Here is a 21,927-nt window from a genome sequence, read left to right on the forward strand (position 1 = left end):
TATGAATAGAGGCATAAACATAGGTGTGTACATATGTAGAAATATGAATTGATATAAACAGAGGTATTGGTCTATGTTCATATCTTTATCTGTGAATACATTGAGGAAATGGATGGGGTTGTGGCCTCTACTCAAGTCCTCCCTCAATGCAAGAACACTTTGTTCTAACAGCCTGTAAATCTGTGATGCTCACCCTCTTGACACGTTCTCTGAAGACAAATAAGCAAATGTGGTAAAGAAAGCTGATGGTGCCTGGCTATCAAGGGATATATTGTCTTGGGTCTCAAGCCATTAATTTCAACAAGCAGTCATCTAGCAGAGAACCACCAAACCCACATGGAAGAAGCACACAGGCTTGTGTGATGGTGGATGTAGATGGGCTCAGGTAACAGGTATCAGAAGAACCAAAACAAAACAAACACATATTGTTGAGAATGAGAAGGGTTCCAAAACCCATGTTCACAAAACCCAAAATCCATGGTTGCAATAGAACTCCCCTCATAGAAGAGTCACAGAAAGGGATGAGTCCATCAGGGCGCAGTAAAATTGTAACAAAACACACAGTATTTCCCTGGTTTTTGAAGCTGCCTTATCCCCCACTATCGTGACCCCAATCCTGCCTTTTAGCTGAGCCTACCTGGAGCATAGACAGTGGTACAGATAAAGCTGATCACACCCAGAATCCAGGTCAGATAAACCTCTCAGGAACAGAAATGGGAAAATGATAACAGGAGGGTAGGTGTAAGGTGGGGCGAGAAGGGGAAAAGGGGGGAACAGATCACTATGATTAATACATATCTCCCCATCCCTCACTCCATTGATGGGATGGACAACAGCAATGTGGGTGAAAGAAGACAATGGTCAGTGTGAGATATGAACACAATAATAATTTGTAAAGAGTTCACAAGGTTTGGAGATGGGGCAGCAATCGGAAAAAAAAGGAGGTGATATCAAGGGCTCAAATAGAATGTAAATATTTAGAAAAAGATGATGGCAACATACCACATTTACTCGTGTATAAGACGAGTTTTTCAGCACAAAAAAAATGTGCTGAGAAACCGGGGTTCGGCTTACACACGCATCAGTGGTAACCCAGTGAAGTGTAACATCTCGCTGGCCCCAACGCCCGAGGTAACAAGACAAGCATTATCTCGCGTGTGATTGTGGTTTCTCTGTTGTTCATTAAAAACCCCGCTAACACTACAGGGCTTTGAATGTTTGTTTACTCACATCTAAACAATCAGATCTGTCCTACGACATGGACAGCTTCAATTCGCAGAAGCACCTGTAGTGATTCACTTAAGCCGGCAGCTGAACTGGTAAGGATGTATCTGTGGCTTCTCTCTGTCTCTCCCCTCTAGTCTGTGTTAATTCACATCCTGCATCCCCCGCCCGCACGGACTCCCCCCTCCCCCCTCCGGTTAACACATCGTGGGGAGCAGGGGTAAGGCGGGTATTACCACGAAAGTTCTTTTACAAAGTCTTATTTTTTTAGCCTATTAGAAACGGATACTATTGAATCAAAACAAAAACGCCATTCATATGAGGCTGCTTTCAAACTGAAGGTTGTGTCAAGAGCAGAAGAGAGCAATAACAATATTCCAAGTAGGGAATTCTGTGTTGACGAAAAGCAAGTGAGGGAGTGGCAGAAAATGAAGGCTGACTTGGAACAGATTCCAAAAGCTAAAAAAGCTCGTCGTGGTTTAACGTCTTTTTGTGGGGCTCTAGAGAGTGAATTGCATAAATGGGTTTGGGAGTGTCATCAAAATGGTTACTGTGTAACATGCATGGGAATCCGCATACATGCTCTATGAATGGCTAAGGATGGCAAATATAAAGCAACAGGCATTGAAATATTTGCTGCATCAGCAGGATAGTGTACCCACTTCGTGAATAGGTTTGGCCTACTCTGTTTGAGACAAAGAACAAAGATGTCCCAGAAATTTCCATAAGACCTTGAAGAAATAATTATGTCATTCCAGCCATGTATTATAAAACAAAGAAGGATTTATAATTATGACCTGGCATATATTGGGAATATGGATGAAACTGCCATGACTTTTGATCTTCCAAGCAACAGAACTGTGGCAAGTTTAGGAGAAAAAAAACATTTTTCTCAAAACCACAGAAAATGAAAAAAAAAAACACTTAACAGTTGTTCTATCATGTTTGGCTAATGGAACTAAGCTGCGTCCTGTCATTATTTTAAAAGAAAGTCCTTGCCTAAAAAGATCAGTTTCCCACCAAGAATTACTGTGCGTGCACATGTTAAAGGCTGGATGGATGAAAAAGACAACCAAAAATGGCTGGAAGAAATTTGAAACCAACGAACAGGAGCAGCCTTAAAGAAAAAGCCATCGTTACTTGTTTGGGATATGTTCAGAGCCCACCTATCTGACGACATAAAAAAAAAAAAGGCAAAATCTAGTAGAGTTACTTTAGCCGTTATTCTCGGTGGGCTTACATCTGCACTGCATCCTCTGGATGTATCTTTGAATAAGCATTTTAAAGGCCTTGTGTGAAGGATGTGGCATGAATGGATGTCATCTGGTCAAGCCCGACTAACAAAAGGAGGAAATCTCATGAAGCCTGACATAGAGTTAATAGCAAAGTGGGTTCGAGATGCATGAGAAGACATTCCAGAAGCCATGGTGCGACGTGCCTTCCAGAAATATAGTATTAGTAATGCTATGGATGGCAGTGAAGACTGTGCTTTGTATGAAAATGACAGCAGTGATGGTGATGATGGCGATCTCAGTGAGGACAGCGTCTGTGATGACCTCACACCAGCTGAAGCTCTGCATTGGGATACGGATGATGATGAGGAATCCAGTTTTGAAGGATTTTAACTCTTTACATTTTAGCTTGGTTGCTGATTGAGCCCAGGGAATAGTACTCTTTTTTTTTTTTTAACAATTTATTGGGGCTCATACAATTCTTTTCACAGTTCATACATATACATACATCAATTGTATAAAGCACATCTGTACAGTCTTTTCCCTAATCATTTTTTTCTCTTTTCTTCTTTTACATTTCATTAGGGACTCATACAACTCTTACCACAATCCATACATATACATACATCAATTGTATAAAGCACATCTATACATTCCCTGCCCAAATCATTCTCAAGGCATTTGCTCTCCACTTAAGCCCCTTGCATCAGGTCCTCTTTTTTTTTCCCCCTCCCTCCCCATTCACCCCTCCCTCATATGCCCTTGGTAATTTATACATCGTTGTTTTGTCATATCTTGCCCTATCCGGAGTTTCCCTTCCCCCCTTCTCTGCTGTCGCTCTCCCAGGGAAGAGGTCACATGTGGATCCTTGTAATCAGATCAAGGGTAAGGTTGCTTAGAGAAGAGGTATACTCTAGCCCAGGTGGCGATGAAGCATGGTAGTAGGGCAGGAGGAAAGTCAAGGGAGATGGAGGAAAGAGCTAGGAGTCAAAGGGCATTCATGGAGGTCTAGACAAAGACATGTACATACAAATATATATAGGAGGATGGGGAAATAGATCTATGTGTCTATATTTATAGGTCAAGTATTAAGGTGGCGGAAGGACCTTGGGCCTCTACTCAAACACTCCCTCAATGCATGAATACCTTCTTTTATTAAATTGGAACTCTATGATGCTCACTCTCCCGACACAACGGCTGGAGCCAAAGTGGGTGAACAAGTAAATGTGGTGAAGAAAGCTGATGGTTCTCGGCTATCAAAAGAGATAGTGACTGGGGTCTTAAAGGCTTGAAGATAAACAAGCGGCCATCTAGCTCAGAAGCAACAAAGTCCACATGGAAGAACACACCAGCCTGTGTGATCGAGTGGTCCCTAAGGGATCAGTTACCAGGAATCAAAGAACAAAAAAATCATATCATTGACTGCACACTTCCATGATAGGATCGCTGAAGACAAATGGGTGCATAAGCAAATGTGGTGAAGAAAGCTGATGGTTCCCGGCTATCAAAAGAGATAGTGTCTGGGGTCTTAAAGGCTTGAAGGTGAACAAGCGGCCATCTAGCTCAGAAGCAAATAAGCCCACATGGAAGAAGCACACCGGCCAGTGCGATCACGAGGTGGCCAAGGGACCAGGTATAAGGCATCATACAAAAAAAAAAAGATATAAGTGTGTGTATATGTATATATGTATGTATATATATGTATATATATATATATATATCATATTAAATTAAGGGGGAAGTGCAGAGTGGAGACCCAAGGCCCAAGTGTCGACCAATGGAGATCCCCTCATAGAGGGGTTTAGGAGAGGAGATGGGTTAGTTAGGGTGTGAGGTAGTATCGATGAAGAACACAGCTTTCCCCCGGATCCTGGATGCTTCCTCCCCCCAACTACCATGATCCGAATTCTACCTTGCAGGGCTGGATAGGACAGAGGCTGTACACTGGTGCATATGAGGGTTGGAGGTACAGGGAATCCAGGGTGGATGATACCTTCAGGACCAAGAGTGTGAGGGACGATGTTGGGAGAGTGGAGGGTGAGTGGGTTGGGAATAGTACCCTTAAGGTATCATTGTTGATACCTTATTTTTTTTGTTGAACCTATTTTCCACTTATTGTGCTGGTTTACTAATGTTAAATGATTTGTGCTCTTATTTATGTTATTTTTTATTTAAAATAAATATTTAAATACATTACCCCACTGAGGTCCCAATTTTTAGTAATTTTATTTTCATTCTGTTTTGATAAAGGAAACTCAACAATAGCTTCTGCATTTTCCACCCCAGGCTTATACTCGAATCAATCAGTTTTTCTGGTGTTCCAGGTAATAATTAGGTACCTCGGCTTATACTAGGGTTGGCTTATATTCGAGTATATACGGTAAGTACAAATATGCTTGATAGCATTGATGTATGGATTGTTAAAAGAGTTGTAAGAGCCCCCAATAAATTGATCTTTTTTAAAAAATGTCATGTGAACTTTAATGTGTCCCAAGCATTTTCTTAGCTCAATTTACAATCAGAAAATACTGGAGGATCTTAAAATTTGAATGTACCACAGAACACAGCTGAAATAAAATTTGCTCATTTTGTTTTTCCTTAGTTGTTTCATCTGCACTGAGCTCCTTCAGATTCTTTAGAGTTGCCAACATTTTGATTTAACAGCTTGCTCATTTAGTCGATTGCTACCCACAGTGATTTTAGAGGACAGAGTGGAGATTTTCTCTCAGGTATCTGAGATTGTGCAGCTTCAAGAGACAGGGCTGCTGTTGGCTCCAAGTGCAGATACTGGTCAGCAGCCCAGTGCTTGATTCCTGGTGCCCAGGGAGCTAATCTACACTGAACTTGAGAGTGTTTTCTTTGTTGTTTTTAGTCATAGACTTCTCCTGGGCCAGGCTAAACTCTCTGAAACAGTGAAATGTTAAAGAAGTTAATATTAGTTCAAAATTGGCGAGCATTCATAAGATGGGATACAGACTTTCATTGCAGAACGTCATGGGGATAATAAGACTTTCTACTACACTAGCAGTGGACTCAGAGTCTGTAAGAGCGGTTGAGTAGGATGAACCTAAAATCCTGAATCTGGATGAGAAAACAATGGGACCAATGATTCTAGGGAGACACAAGAGAGAGGGAGGTAGAGGAAGGAAAGTGCTGTCAACAAACTAAGGTACAAGGGGTTAAGTAGTCTAAAATCAATGGTGAGGGGGCATAGGATGCCTGCTGGGGCTTGATCAAGGGAAACTCAGAGGAATTAGTGAAACCTGAATGAAGGCAGAATATTATAATGGGACAAGAGTAAACTAAAAGGAAATAGAGGAAATAACCAGGAGGCATTTATTGATGTCTACATTCAAGTATGTACATATGTAAATATATTTTTATATAACAATAGGGAAATATATCTATGTACACATATTTATATGTTAAGAATCAAGGTAGCATACAAACCTTGTGCTTCTAGTCAAGTACTTCCTCAAAGCAATAAAACTTTGTTCTAATAATCCAGGATTCTGTGTTGCACACCTTCCTGACATGATCGTGGAAGACAAAATGGGTGCATAAGAAAATGTGGTGAAGAAAGCTGATGGTGCCTAGCTATAGAAAGATATGGCCTCTGGGGTCTTAAAGGCTTGAAGATGAACAAATGGCCATCTAGCTGAGAAGCAAAAAAGCCCACATGGAAGAAGCAAAGCAGCCTGTGTGATCATGAAGTGTCGATGGGATCAATTATCAGGTGTCAAAAACCTAGAATAAAAATTATATCAATGTGAATAAGGGGGAGGGCAGAGTGGAGATCCAAAGCTCCTCTGTAGACAATTGGACATCCGCTCACAGTTGGGTCACAAGGAAGAGATGAGCCAGTCAGGGTGCAGTATAGCACCGCCGAAACAGCTTTACTGCAGTTCTTTAATGCTTCCTCAGCCCCTCCCCCACAATCACAACCTCAATTCTACCTAACAAATCCAGCTAGACCAGAGCATGTACACGGGTACAGATAAAAATGCTCACAACACAGGGAATCCAGGACAGAGAAACCCCTCAGGACCAATTGAGAGTAGTGATACACGGAGGGTAAGGTTAAGGTGGGGTCGGGGAAAGAGAGGGTAAACCAATCAAAATGATTGACTGAACACCCCCCCACGCCCGGGGGATGGACAAGAGAAAAGTGGGAGAAGGGAGACAGTAGTCCGTGTAAGATAATAAAATAATAATAATTTATAAATTATCAAGGATTCATGAGGGAGAGAGAATGGGGGGGAGAGAGAAATGAGCCGAAACGAAGGACTCAAGTAGAAAGAAAATGTTTTGAGAATGATGATGGCCACAAATGGAAAATTGTGCTTGACACAATGGATGGATGGATGGATTGTGAAAAGAGCTGTAGGAGCCACCAATAAAATGATTTTAAAATGTCCTGAATCGTGGGACATTTATCATGATCATCAGTTGAAGCCAATGTTGATTGTTATATGCCAAATATATGTTGCCAGGTAAATGCAGTTTGGAAAAGATTGTACGTAGGTCATTCCAAATGATTTTTCAACAATGCAATTGAGAAACAAAATAATAAAGTCAATTAACCTGAAGGTGTAGCATTCCATCTGAAACTTGTAAAAATTAATATTAATCTTTGTGTTAAAATATTTTAAACACTCCTTGTGACTCTAACTTGGTTTTTGTATTCATTCCAAAATTACCAACAGATATTTCATTAAAAATATATATAATTTGAATTAATCAAGGCCATACCAAATTTCTCGACAGAAAGGTGGGGCTTTCTCCTCCAGCACAGAGTTATAGTCTTGGAAACTCAGAGGGGGAAGTTCTACCCTGTCCTATTGGGGTGCTATGAGTTGGCATTAACTCGGGGGCAATGAGTGTGGTTTAAACATTTTTTCATATCAATTTTTTCATCTACAGGGAAAAGTTTCTTTAGGGACCTGCCAAGACAATTGACCAAAAATTTTCAATGAAAATATAATGTATTGGACGTATACAAAAGGGCTGTATATTGAAGTTGGAGGCCATCAAGCTAGACTGCAATTTCCAGAGGGAAGGTGATGAGGTTCGTGAGTTGGGGCTGATGCAGCAACACCAAGAATAGAAGTTTCTATTAAATAGACTGTATGTTCCTGTGAGCGCTTTACTGTGGGTGTCTTCAGACTCTATTCTCTGTATATGAGCAACTACTTTTCTCATTTCTTGTAAATTGTCAGACCAAAGGATTCAGTTATTATGACTAAGAATGAGCACTTTCATTGACAAACTTAACATTTTGGTAAAAACCATGACTAGAGAAGCTAATGAAGTTTAAGCTATGATTTACAGTGTAGGAAGGACAGTACAAATTCCACAAGGTTTCCCAAGGAACAGTTTTGTGTCTGAACAAAAATATTTTAGCATCCATATTTACGTCTCACCTGGAGTATTCTTAAAATATAGCCGACTGGTGTTATTTAAACAAACACAACCATCTTGTAGTACTTGCTATTCTTTGAATGGTGATTTTCAGACTTTTAGCTTAGTATTGTTAATATTATGTCCCCGCCCGGCTATCGAGGCGTTCATGGGTAACCTGTGCAAGCCCTATGCCCCTGGATGTTCTTGTAAAACTCTAGGGATCGGAAAAGCAAAAGAACGAAAAACAGATGTCAAAAACAAGACAAAGCAAAAAAAAAACACTTTGAATTTGAAGGACAGTCCAACAAAATGAGTAGACCAGTTTGTTCTGAGCGTTGTGTTTTATTAAAAATTCAGTCTGCTTAAAGGAACAGATGCCAAGGGAAAGGCAAACCAATCAGTTTGAGTTTACTGCAGGTCTGTAATCATTTAATCTGGTCTCTAAGAAAAGGTCCTAATGTATCTGTCCAATGCTAATAATCCATTTGTGACTGCCTTATTGCCCATTGAACACACGCTCTCTCTCTCACTCTCTCTCTCTCTCTCTCTCTCACACACACACACACACACACATACACACACACACACTTACACGCCCACGACAAATGCACTCACACTTACAAAACTAGTTCCTCACAGGATATCTCATCTCAGCTTGAATCATTCCCTCCCTGTAGGGGGAGGGAGGCAAGCATCCTGGAGGACCCCAATGTGGTTTGCTCTGCAGTCACTCTAGTTTGTTAAGACACTCCTGCAGTGCGATCAGTGCATTTCCATGGAAACTCAGGATCAGAGGAGGGGAGAATATGCCTGTCTCTGAGAAGGGGATTTCACTTCTGCTGGTGAGTGAACTAGACAAGGGAAGTCTAGCCTTGGGAAAAACACTTAACACTGTTTCAGGAGGATGCACCCTGTGTTATATCGATGACCATGTCTTCTGCACTGAACTTCTTGTTCTGCCACTGGTGATGCAGGCCTCACACATTAGGTGTTAGACTTCAGGTAGGCCAAGTGTGCAGTATTTCTCATAGGTCACATGAGAAAGAGTCCAACTGGAACTCCCCTCGAGTGAAGGCAAATTGTACTGGAAATGCACCCGTTTTCGGTCACAGCCCTGAAGCCCTCCTGTGGACCCTCAGGAACTCTCTAGGGTGTGCAGAGCCCATGGTGGGGCTCCAAGGTTGTGGAATTTAAAGTACTTGGACTTTGTTCCACTCTGTATTGTTTTTGAGGTTTCCCAGTAGCCAGAAACTTGAAACTCATATATATATTTGCTATTTTCTTTGAATTTGTTTCAGGTCTTAAATTCTGCACACATACAGTTTGGCTTCTTAGTGAATGAGTGTTATTGAAAGTGTTGTATTGTGCATAACACCCATTGTTTTCCTAATCAATGTCCAGTCACTTAAAAATTAAAAACTCACTCTATTGGCACCTGTGACACACATCATCCAAGTTAATCCCAGTAAGAAGGGCCGTGCGAGCATCACCATCATCGATTTCAGAACATTTCTTCTCACGCTCATTGTTGTTCGCTCCCGTTCCCCACCCTCCTCCTCTCCTGGCCCTTAGGTAACTAGGAATCCAGCCACTGTCTCTATAGATTCACCTATCCTGGAATTCACAGACAGAAAATCCTCTAAGGCACAAACAGGAAGCAAACAAACACAAAACCAAAACCTATGCCCAGACAAACCATAGAAAACTTTCATTGAAAATGAAGGAGAAAAATATTAAAAATGGAAATAACTTTAAAATGTGTCAAAAGGGAGATGAGACGACACGGTGTTACATTTTAACCTAACGACATCTGCTGCAATCACTTCACAATGCTCACTGTCTGGTACCAAAGACAATCACATCCCTTGACTTATGTTCAGAGAGGACTCGCCAATGGCTTAATCCAGTGGGGACCCTGCAAATGCATTTTGGCCTTCCCATGTCATCCAAAGCCTTCTGCTAACTGGTGTTCACAAGCGAAGCTCTGCTACAAATGCTTCCTTCGGGTTTGGATTTTATTTTTTGCCATCCTTGGAGCACAGTAGCTGGTGTGTTTCTTCCATGTGGACTTGATTGACTCCTGACATAAATGGCGGTTTGTTTTACGATAAGCCTTTAAGATCCCAGATGGTGTTTTATGTGTGTTTTCCTCACCAAACTTTCTGTCACTTCAGATTTATTCATTTCAATAAGTGAATATTTCCCCACATCAAGCAAAAATCTTCCTTTTATGTATCCTGATAGTTCCCTTTTCGCACTAGCATTTTATGTCTGTGCTGTAATAGAGTAATGACACTGTTATCATCAATTTTCCATGGAGCTTACTTTTCAAGATTACTCTCAAGAAGCTGATATGCTACATTTGAGGTGGACCATAGATATATAAACCATATATGTATCAATAGATTCTATGCTGACACATAATAATCAGCCCCAATCTTAGAACTAGTTCTTGTAATGTCGTCCTCCTCAATATTGGTCCATGTGAGATGATCCCCGAAGAGATGGGTACAATCACAATATGTGCTGAACCAAGTTTATGGTGCCTGGTGTCAACAGAATAGCACCTGAGGTCTTAAAGGCTAGTCTTCACAAAAGGAGGCATCTACGGATGTTACCATCTAGTTCAGGCACAAAGTGCGCCCCAGTCTGAGCTCCCAAATCAAGTTCCAGCATCTCCAGAAGCATTGAATGCCTTCTGATCCTTAAACCGAATTGGAACAGCCTTGTCCAGGAAGAGAGCATCTGATCACTGACTGTGAGCATGCCCCTCACCAGCACACAGCATAGTTTCTCTGTGGACAGCTGCTGGGAGCGCACCACCCCCTAGAAGGCTGACATGTTAAAGACGGACTGTGTCAGGTGTAGAGCGTACAGCAGCTGCCACTTTGATGGAGTGCAATAGGGTAGGACCGTTTTGGGAATCAGTGTGGCAATTTCTTATACAGCTGAACATATTCCACACGACAGAGCACCTGCCGTCCTTTACTCAAGGAATGTGCAAACAGGATGTGAGCATTAAGGTTCTGTGTCAACATGACTGGACCAGGCTGCCGAGCGCTGTGGCCGTGAGACTAGTTAACCTCCAGGGGAGATCTCCCTGAGGGACTGACCTGCCCCCACATTAAAAAGTAAATGTTGTTCACCAGAAGGCTGAAGCCTGGAGCCAGAAACCTCTGTCTGCAACCACTCTCTAGCTTCCACTACAAGTCCTGCGTATGTCCAGGGTTCACTAATGCATGTGGGAGACCCACTGCAGTGGCCCAGGGAGGCCCTATTCAAGACAACTGGGCAGTGGACCATAGGTCGCCCAAGATGTCTCAGGCCAGGCTCTAGGGGAGTAGACCAGGGGGAAGTTCCTGGTCTGCGCAGGGCATAGCCTTCTCTTGAGTGCAGATTCCTTGGGAGACAGATGAGAGAGCATGGAGGGGCCGGCATAGGAGTGGGGACAGGGAGTGTAGTAAAGAGGCAGACTGAAGCAGATTCCTGAGGAGTAAGAGAGAATAGGTATAAAGTCAGCCAATTGGTAAATGTGTGTACATTAAGCAATTGGTCTCCTTTGCCCCCACAGGCTGTGTGTGTGTGTGTGGTGACTGGCAGAGGTCATCCACCATTAAATATCAGAGGACCAGGAAGTGCTGCAGGTTTAGCCTCCCTGGAAGCCAGCTGTGGGCTAACTGAAATGGAAAAGCAGGAAGGGCGAACCATGCCCACCCATTTCCACCCAGGCCTCCCCACAGGCTTGGTTTGAGGCATTATCTTGGCCAGCTCATCAGGGCAGTGCTGCTCATGGGTTAGAGTTGACTGGCCAGTCAGGAGTCTTTCTCAAAGGTTCCCTGCTGAGCAGGGTCTCTCTGGGATGTCAGGGCTCATCAGGGCATTGGAGTGGGGATGGCCTGTGTGGCTGCTGTGTCCCAGGGAGTGAGGCCAGCACCCAACAGTGACTCAGTCCCTGGTGTCCTGTTCCAGCCCCATGTTTACTCTGCTCCTGGATGGGGTTGAAACAGCTGGGAATTATTTGCGTTGTTGTTTGCTGGGGGAGGTTCTTACAGGAACATGGCAGCCGTGTTGGATGGGGAGAGTGTTTGATAGCAAATACAAGCACAAGCACACAGATTGGATGCCCTGGTGGGCCCAGTGGTCTGTGATGGACGACTCTCTTAAAGGTGGGGTGTGTGTGATGGCGGGTGAAGTTCCCCGGTGGTTTTTGAGGACGCAGGCCTGATGATCACAGTCAAGGAAGCTCCGTGGGTCAACGTTGCTGTGTAACACAGGAGGGCACTCTGAGGGCACCTAAGGTGCCAAGTTCATTGTGGAACCAGAGTCAGGCTGAGACAATGACCAGAAAGACAGCCAGGAGCCCACATTCAGCTTCACTCAGCAGCGGCAGGTCGTCATTTCAATTCGCAGTGAAGCCCCGTGCTCTGGAAGTGCAGTCTCCAGGAAGAACCTCTGAGAGAGGCTTAGAGCTTGCTGATTAAGAGAAACAGCCCCAGAGATCAGGAGCCATCGAGTCAGTGAGGCTCATAGCAGCACTCTGCACAATGGAAGGACACACTGCTGGTCATGCGCCGTCCTCACGATGGACTCTCTGCGGAGTTCATCGTTGGAGTTACTATGTCAATCTATCTTGCTGAGGACCTTCCTCATTTTTCTGTCGCTCTGCTTTGACAAACGTAATGCCTTCCTCGAAGACTGGTCTTTCCTTCAAGCATGTCCAATGTAAGTACGAAGGTGTATGACCTCTTTTCTGTGGTCATACTTCTTTGAAGACAACGTTGTTCATCCTTTAAGCAGTCCAAGGTACTGTCACTATTCTTCTCCAGAACCACAATGCAAGTGCATGCATTCTCCTTTAGCATTCCTTATTCAATGCCCACCTTTCACAGGCATGGGAGGCCGTGGAAAATAGCATGACTTGAGTCGGGCGTACCTGAGCCCACAAAGTAACCTCCTTGCTGTGCAATAGTCCAAAGGAGGTCCTCTGCAGCAGGTGGACTAACACAGCGCATCTCTTGATCGCGGGGCTGCTGCTTCCATGCTGATTGATAGTGGATCTAAGCGAGCCAAAATCCTGGACAGTTCAAACATTTATCCATCCTTCATGCTATTCCTCATTGGCTCATTTCAGAGGATTTTGCTTCCTCACATTGAGTCATAATCCATACGGAAAGCTCTAGTACCATGGTGGATCACAGACCTTGAGGAAAAACCCCAAATTATTAGGGCTATCAATTTTGTTGGGCACTGATGCAGTTGGGTTCCGGGCTTGTGGTATGAGGTGGTGGCCAGCCCCCCACCACTAATCACGGGTTCAGTAAGCACAATTGTACGGTGTGTGTGTATATATATATTATAATATAGTTACAGAGAGCATGACAGATAAAAGAGATATTGCAATAATGGAGCCAGACACATTCATGGCAGCAATGCTCACCTCAGCCCTGCTTGATGGTCCACGTGGAGGGAGGGGGAAGGGAAGAGAGCTAGGAGCAAGGGAGTAGGGGAGTGAGTGTGGGAGAGAAGAGGGGGAACCCACTGAGCTAGAGAGGGCTGTATAGATAACCCAGGCTCTATACCTTTTTGGGGGGGCATGCAATCCCACTAATTACAGGTGAGGACATAGGTCACAGGGGTGGGTTGTGCTATAGGTAATACAGCAATGAGAGGGGGTGGTCTAGGGACATACATGCAATAGAAAGAGGAGGGATTGGGGGTATACATATGACCTGATGGGCAGATCCTAGAGTCAGGATTGGCAGCTTAACTTTGACCTGTTCCCTAGATCTCCATAGGAACCACTACCAGTAGGGTGTAAACCCCACCTACAGGAACCAAATAGATGACAACAGCAGGGAGTGGGGCCCACTGTAGTCTAGCAAGTGATCGCCCTCTGGGAGGATGCCTGCGAGCATCTGACCTCCCCCACCTGGGGTTCTACTCTTCCAGACAGGTGGACTTGGTCTGGACTGGACTGGGATGATTTCTTAATACACAATTGCTTTTTATATAAAGCTCTTTCTTTTTTCATATTGAAAAAATCATTTTATTGCGGGCTGATACGACTCTTATCACAATCTGTACATCCATCCATTGTGTCAAACACATTTGTACATTTTTTGACATTATTATTCTCAAAACATTTTCTTTTTACATGAGCCCCCCTTTTTACTTCAACTCCTCCTTACCCCCTCCCTCCCCATCCCCCTAAACCCATTATAATTTATAAATGATTATTTTTGTCATGTTTTACACTGTCTTGTTTCCCTTCACCCACTTTTCTATTGTCCATCTCCCAGAGAGGGGGTTATATGTTGATCCTTGTTATCGGTTCACCCCTTCTCCCTCACCTTCTCTTTACCCTCCTGGTATTACCACTCTCATTATTGGTCCTGAGGGATCTATCTGTCCTGGATTCCCTGTGTTTCCAGTTGTTATCTGTACCGGTGTATATCTGCTGGTATAGCCGGATATATAAGGCAGAATTAGGATCATGATAGTGAAGGGGAGGAAGCATTAAAAATACTGCACACTGACTGGCTCATCGCCTCCCTGCGACCCTTCTGTAAGTGGATGTCCACTTGCCTACAGATAGGCTTTGAGTGTCTGCTCCATACTCCCCCTCTTTCACAATGATATGATTTTTTGTTCTGGGCCTTTGATGCTTGATACCTCATTCCATCGACACCTTATGATCACACAGGTTGGTGGGCTTCTTCCATGTGGGTTATGTTGCTTCAGAACTAGATGGCCACTTGTTAATCTCCAAGCCTTTAAGAACCCAGACGCTATATCTTTTGATAGCAAGACCCCATCAGTTTTCTTCACCATATTTCCTTATGAACATGCTTTCTCTTCAGTGATCATGTTGGGATGGTGAGCATCGCAGAATGCCAGTTTAATAGAACAAAGTGTTCTTGCATTGATGGAGTACTTGAGTAGAAGCCCAATGTCCATTACCTACCTTAATACTAAACCTAGAAATATGTGCACATAGATCTATTTCCCCACATCATATATAAACACATTTACATATGTACATGCCTGTATTTAGACCTCTATAAATGCCCATTGCCTTCTAGTTCTTTCGCTATTTAATTTTGCTTTCCTCTTGTCCCACTATCATGCTCAGCCTTCATTTGGGTTTCAGTAATTTCTCTCTATTACATTGCCATTGATCAAGCCCTGCTAGGCCTTCTAACCCCTCCTTGCCATTGAGTTTGCATCACTTGCTCTTCCCTTGTCCCTGGGTTTGTTAACATCCACTTTCTTTCCCCCGCCTCCCCCTCTCCCATGTCCCCCTGAACCATCTGTCCCTTGTCTTCTCCTCCATAATGTTTATCCCTCCTATTTATCTAGACAGACCAAACACAGAAAAACAAGAAAGAGCAAAAGAAAGCAACAAAAGAAAACAACAAGAGCAACAAAACCAATGACAACAAAGAGAAAAGCCTAGAAATAGTTCAGGCTTTGTTGACTTTTAGGAGTGTTTTCTGGTCAAGTCTGATGGGGTGTCATGTCCAAGCCCCCAGGTCTATTTTTGGTATTCCCTCGGGACTTCCTTGCCCTGTTCCCTGAGCTGTTCTGTACCATGCCCATTAGTGTTTTGCCTTGGTGCGGTGGGGTCAGATCAGGCACAATTCCTGCACCGTGTCTCCAGTGTTGTCCCTTGTAGGGTTATGGGTCAGTGATGGGTGTCATGTGCACTGGCTGCTCTGAGCAGGAATATCGTCCTCAAGGCTGGTGGGCCACTCTCTCATTCCCCCCTTCATTTAATCCCATGTCCTCTGATCAGACATGTTCCTCTCACTGAGCTGTAGCTTCAGTGTTGTCTTTCGAAGTAAATTGTTGAGTGAGGAGGGACTGGCCACATAGTTGTGATTGGGTCGGCCCCTCAGACCTCTCTACAGTTCCCTCCTTCCTGCCGGTATGTTGCATTCACATCCTGGACCACATGGTTCAAGTCTGGTCACTATTTCCCTGTGTATTCTTTCCAGCTTCTCTTGATGATTTCTACTTTATCAATATTTTGGCCACAGATCTTTCAAGGTTACAACTGGGGCTTGATTTTTTTTCTTGAGTTCTTTCAGTATAAACTATGTTGAGTGTGTTCTTGCCTTTTGGTTTTCTAATTCAAGGTCTTCCCACATTTCACGATAATCTCTGCCTTTGTCTTCTGGAGCTGCCCTTTGAAATGTTCTATTCAGCTCTTAAACCTCAAAAATGCTCCCATTTCTTTTAGCTTCTACACAATTAAGAGCATGCTTCAGAGTCTCTCTGAGCTCTACATTGATCTTTTCTTTCTTTCTTTCTTTCTTGCCATTTCAATGACTATTTGAAATCCACAGGAAATTCAAAATGAATGCAGGTGACAGTATTACTAAAACTACAGTTCATTTTAATACTGAAATCTAAACAATACCATTGGCATTTGAGAAAAGGAAACGATGTCCTGAGTAATCGTTGATGGAAGGAAAGTGGAAAAGAGTATGGAAATAGTCATCTGGTCCTTGCGTATGTCTCACACTGAAAGGCTGGAAGGAGTGAAGCTTCCGATCTCTGCTCTGCCATCTCCTTGGCTCTTGGAGTCTCAAGACAACCTGGAAGGACTTGATGCTGGTGGGATGGACCAAAGCCTAACCCCCTGGAACCTCCCAGTTCCCACCTCTGAGTCAGTGAACACAGCACGTGGCCCTGCTGCTTTGTCCGGGGCCGCCCTCAAGCCCTTCCTAGTTCCAGTTCTCCCTTCCTGCTGCTGGGAGGGAGGCCAGGTCAGGTGGCTCAGGCTGGGCACCGCAGTGCTAGGTGGGCTCCTGTGGACATGGGTCAGGTCCTAGGGGAGTCAGGTGGAAGCGTGGAACAGACATCCTGATCCTTTTACTTCCACCATGCTAGCAGATAGGGTGAACCGAAGAGTCCTCTGTCTCAGATTAAATCAATCCACTTTGGCTACGATGCCATCACTCTCCTGGGGGACTTGGACTAGGCTTTGAACAGGGTCCAGGTCATTAGGAAAGGAGGAACTGGGGCGCCTCCTGGGTCCTATACTCTGAGATAGTTCCCTCCCTCAAAATAGGCATCAAAGTGTGTTTCCCATCACGGGGGTGCCATCCTCATTTCCTGCCTTAGGTTCTAAACTTGCTGGCACTCAGCAGTCCTTGCAAAGAGGCACAAACTGCTCTCCGTGTGACTAAATAGAAGGGCTAAGCCAAGATCCCCAAATGTAGCATTCGTATTTGACCACAAGGCACCATCACACAGAGGTTCCCAGTTTCTGGGTGGGAGCAGGCTGGCACATGACAAGTTTTAACTGAGTTTTCCCAAAGTTTAAGTGTTGAACTTTGTCTGGCTGGCTTGCAATCTCATGAGGGACACAGGTTATCCAGGCAGGTGACAAGATGTGTGTTTATTTAAATCTGTCTATTTAGCTCAGGAGCTGAACAAACCGGAACTCAGGTAAACAAGCCGGAACTCTCCAGCAGAGCCTTTTTACCCTGCGGGAGGAGGGCTGGAAGGAGACTCACAGGGCAGCACTCATCCCACTCTGGGCGTCAGTGCTTGAGGTCCTGACCAAGTGCTGGGTCTCATCACACACTGCTGCACTGGAAGGGGTCGCCCCCCGGCCAGGAACTCAGCAGGGATGGGAGCTACTGACCTGGCTGTTCCAGGCCGTCCCCTGAGCCACATGTTGGGACTTGCTGTGTTGGTTTTGCTCTGCAGTGCTTCTGTCTGTGGACGTCTGACTGGGGCTGGTCCGGTAAGGCCTATGAGGGCAGCTTGTGATGTACAAGCCTGTTGCTCTGAATCTTTCTTGGATATTCCTTGTTTATGGAAAATAATTTATGTCAGGAGAGGAATCACTAGAACTCATTGTGGCTAAATAGCTCATTTTATATGCGACTAAATCTAGGGGGGAGACGTTGTAAAATTGATTGTATGAATGATTGTACAATGTTTCATATGATTGCATGATTGAACTATTGAATTGCAGGATATGTAGCTTACATAGAAATAAAATGCAAAAACACAATATATTACTATATTTTGTGGACAGATTTTGCTTAATGAAGGCTCTCCCCAAAGAAGCCCCAGGAAATTAGCCTTGGGACACAGTGGTTTTCTTGAACTCACAGTCCATGAGCTGTGCAAGTGAGCAGGGCACCTCTGATCCAGGCTTCCCAGTCCCCTGAGTCTTCCTGGGAGGGACGGAATCAGGAGGAGGATGGGGTCAAAGTACACAATCTGTCTCATTGCTTTAACACCGTGTACAGTCTTTCTGCCCCACATTGCTGTAACCACGGGGTCAGTGAGGGGGTACTAACTGCTCCATCTCCCACCCCACCTTCCTCATCATTTGCTCTCTCTCTCACTCTTCCATAAGACTCACTCTCTGTGTTTCCTGAACTTCCTACTTCTTGCTTCCTCCCTCTCCCTGGGCACTGATTCTTTCATTATCCTTCCAAAGGCACACTGCTTTCTCCCCACAATGGAGGCCCCTTTCCACCCCTTCCCTCCCTTTCCTTTCCCTCCACAATTTCCCTTTCCGTTTGCTTCCCTGTCTCCTTCCCCAAACGTTGGAAGCTTTGAGAAATGCATAAGATATCAAGGGGGCTCTTGGTTGCTTTCAAAAGGCTTGAAAAAATAATGGACGTCAACTCAGTCTTTTTATATCCAATTTTCATGGAGTCATGAAACATTTCTCATTCATTTTCCACTCGTCATTTTAGTTCTACACAGCAAGTTCAGTAGCAAAAAATGTTATGATCACCGGATCTTTTTTCCAGCTATCATATTATAACTAGTAAATCATACAGCAGTTCCACAGGTTTGATACTTAATTCTTCAGAGATGCTCCATCTAGATAGAAGCCATTTCCCAGATGCTGTGGACTCCCTGCCAGCACACATCTCCAACTCTGCATCATCATCCTCAGCTTGGGATACTCCATAGCTTCCTTGTCCTCAGCTGACTGCTGGCTCTTAGCATCAGGGGTCTACAGCACCCACCTCTTCTGTAGTCCTTACAGGGAATTTGCAGTTCCCTCAGACATCTCGTGTGCGTGTCTGTCAGTGCTCTTCCTCGCTGTGGACTTGCCATTGCGGAGTTCTCCACTCTTCCAGGGGACCCAGGGTAGAGGGACCTCCATCGACCAGAAGAGGGTGCGCTGTCTCTCACCACAGCTCTGTCCTGAATCCTGGTCCTTCAGGAGATGGAACCAGGGCTAGTGTAACCAGCTCCCTGCAGGAGACCAATTTTGCAACTTTATTAAAGGCCCTAGCCCTGGAGCAGTAGAGCCAATTCACTAACACCAAGCGAGAAGGAAAAAGCAGAGTTTCTTATAAAGAGACACCAGCAAGGAGACCAACAGGAATGCAGGCTGTCTTGGTGGTGACCTCCTGGTGCTCAGAGTACAGAAAGGTTTCTACATTTACATGGGAATGCACATTTTTGTGCACTCATGAACTTTTCCTGGAGCTTTCTGTGACTCAAGATACTTACAACATCTGAAATGCCCTCTGTGCCAACTAGATAATATTTGAGTCTACAACCCATGTATTTGGTTCTAAAAGCCACTCTATACTTGGGCCATGTTCTTTCCTCAACCATGGTAGATTCTATAGCTAAATTAGTGCTGATGATCGATAGAATTGTAATATGCTCCATAAGGATGATTTAGAACGTTCCCCAATAAAATGAGAATGTTTGTAAATGGAACCAGAAACATATATAAACTACAGATATCTGAATTATTTTGTGCTTTGGCTTAATTGGAGCCGAGATTTTTTAAATCGTTTTATTAGGGGCTCATACAACTCTTATCACCATGCATCCATACATCAATTGTGTAAAGCACGTTTATACATTCATTGCCCTCATCATTCTCAAAACTTTTGCTCTCCACTTAAGCCCCTGGCACCAGGTTCTCATTTTTTCTCTTCCCTCCCCACTTCCCCCTCCCACATGAGCCCTGGATAATTTATAAATTATTATTTCGTCATATCTTGCATTGTTCAACGTCTCCTCTAACCCAGTTTTCTGTTGTCCCTCACCCAGGGAGGAGGTCACATGTGGTTCTCGGTTCCCGCTTTCTAACCCACCCTCCCTCGACCCTCCTAGTATCGCCACTCACACCAGTGGTCCCGAAGGGATCATCTGCCCTGGATTCCCTGTGTTTCCAGTTCCTTTTTGTACCAGTGTCCATCCTCTGGTCTAGCCAGACTTGCAAGGTAGAATTGGGATCATGATAGTGGGCGGGGGGTAGGTGAGTGGGGAGGAAGCATTTAGAAACTAGAGGAAAGTTGTATTTTTTATCCTTGTTACTTTGTATTCCGACTGGCTTGTCTCATCCCCAAGACCCTTCTGTAAGGGGATGTCTAGTGGCCTACAAATGGGCTTTGGGTCTCCACTCTGCACTCCCGCCACTCATTCACTATGGTAAGATATTTTGTTCTTTGATGCCTGATAACTGATCCTTTCGGCAACTCATGATCACACAGGCTTGTGTGCTTCTTCAATGTGGGCTTTGTTGCTTCTGAGTTCGATGGCTGCTTGTTTACCATCAAGTTTTTAAGACACCAGATGCAATATCTTTTGATAGCCGGGCACCATCAGCTTTCTTCACCACATTTGCTTATCTACTTTCTATGTCTTCATCAGTTGTGTCAGGAAGGTGAGCATCATAGAATGCCACTTTATTAGAAAAAAGTATTCTTGCATTGAGGGAGTAATTGAGTGGATGTCCAATGTCCTTCTGCGACTTTAATTCTAAATCTATAAATATAGGCACATAGATCTATTTCCCCATGCTCATATTTAAATATATTTGCATATGTACATGTCTTTATGTAGACCTCTATAAATGCTCTTTGCCTCCCAGCTCCTGCCTCTATTTCCTTTGACTTTCTTCCTGTCCCACTATCATGCTCAGTCCTCACCAGGATTTTAGCAATTCCTCTTGGTTACAATACCCTTGATCATGCCCTACCAGGCCTCCCATAGCCTTCTTACCACCGATTTAGATCATTTGTTGTTCCCATATCCCTGGGTGTGTTAACACCAATACCTTTCCTCCCACCTCCCCCTCTCCCCTGTCCCCCCAGAACTGTTGGGCCCGTTGTTTTCTTCTCCAGATTGTTCATCCAACCTATCTTATTTAGACAGATCTGCAGAGATTATAACATGCACAAAAACAAGACGGGGCAAAACCAAGCAACAATATACAACGAAACAACAACAACAAACTAATGCCCCCAAACAAAACAAATCACAACAAGAACAAAAGCTTATAGTTAGTTCAAGGATTGTTTGTTGGCCTTTAGGAGTGTTTTCCAGTGCAGTCTGTGGGGCACCATGCCCTGGACCCAAAGTCCATCTTCAGCATTCCCTGGGGACCTCGCTGCTCTGTTCCCTTGCTGTTCTGTTGCTCCCCCTTTGTGTTTTGGCTCGGTGTGGCAGGATCAGATCAGGTGCAAGTCCCACACTATGTCTCTGGTGTTGTCCCCTGTAGGGCTATGGGTCAGTGGGGGGGCCTCATGTCTCACAGTGGGGCTGGCCATGTGTTCTTTTTTGTGGACTGGCAGCTTTCATTGGGAACATCGTCCTCATGGCCTGGTGGGCCAGGATGTGCTCCACTCTCTCCTCCTTCTCCTTCATCTGTGGAGACTTGAGTGAAGAGCGAGTAGCTGTTACCCAGTGGTCCTAGTCAGTACTTACCCTCCTGAAGAGATCACTGAAGGTCTGGCTGCTACAGCAACGTGCGCTGAAGCAACAAGACGGCCTGTGGCTCTCAGAAAGAAGAGTGTCTCCAGTCTTCAAGGCTTGTCTTAAAGGAAGCCGTCATCTAAGTGAGGGGTTAGCTAAGTTCCCACTGAAAGAGCACACCAGCCTGTGTGACCCATGGATTGTAAATTGTAAAACCTAAGAACAGAAGATGAAATGATATTAGAACTTCAATTGTGAGCACCCAGTTTTCAGAAGGCTGTGAATGACAATGAGAGCCCCAAATCCATTTTCAGGATTAATCTCATGGATGAACCCTTCAGTGAATGCCCTCTGAGCATTGAGCAGG

At 44.3% G+C, this 21,927-nt stretch overlaps 1 protein-coding gene across 1 annotated transcript in view; it reads left to right on the forward strand.

The window, feature by feature from the left end:
* Positions 1-21,927, forward strand: part of LOC142451498 (keratin, type II cuticular Hb1-like) — a 119,838-nt gene that overhangs the window by 12,911 nt on the left and 85,000 nt on the right. The window lies entirely within an intron of this gene.

This window comes from Tenrec ecaudatus, chromosome 6 (assembly GCF_050624435.1).
Source record: "Tenrec ecaudatus isolate mTenEca1 chromosome 6, mTenEca1.hap1, whole genome shotgun sequence".
In the NCBI taxonomy this organism is placed as follows: domain Eukaryota; kingdom Metazoa; phylum Chordata; class Mammalia; order Afrosoricida; family Tenrecidae; genus Tenrec; species Tenrec ecaudatus.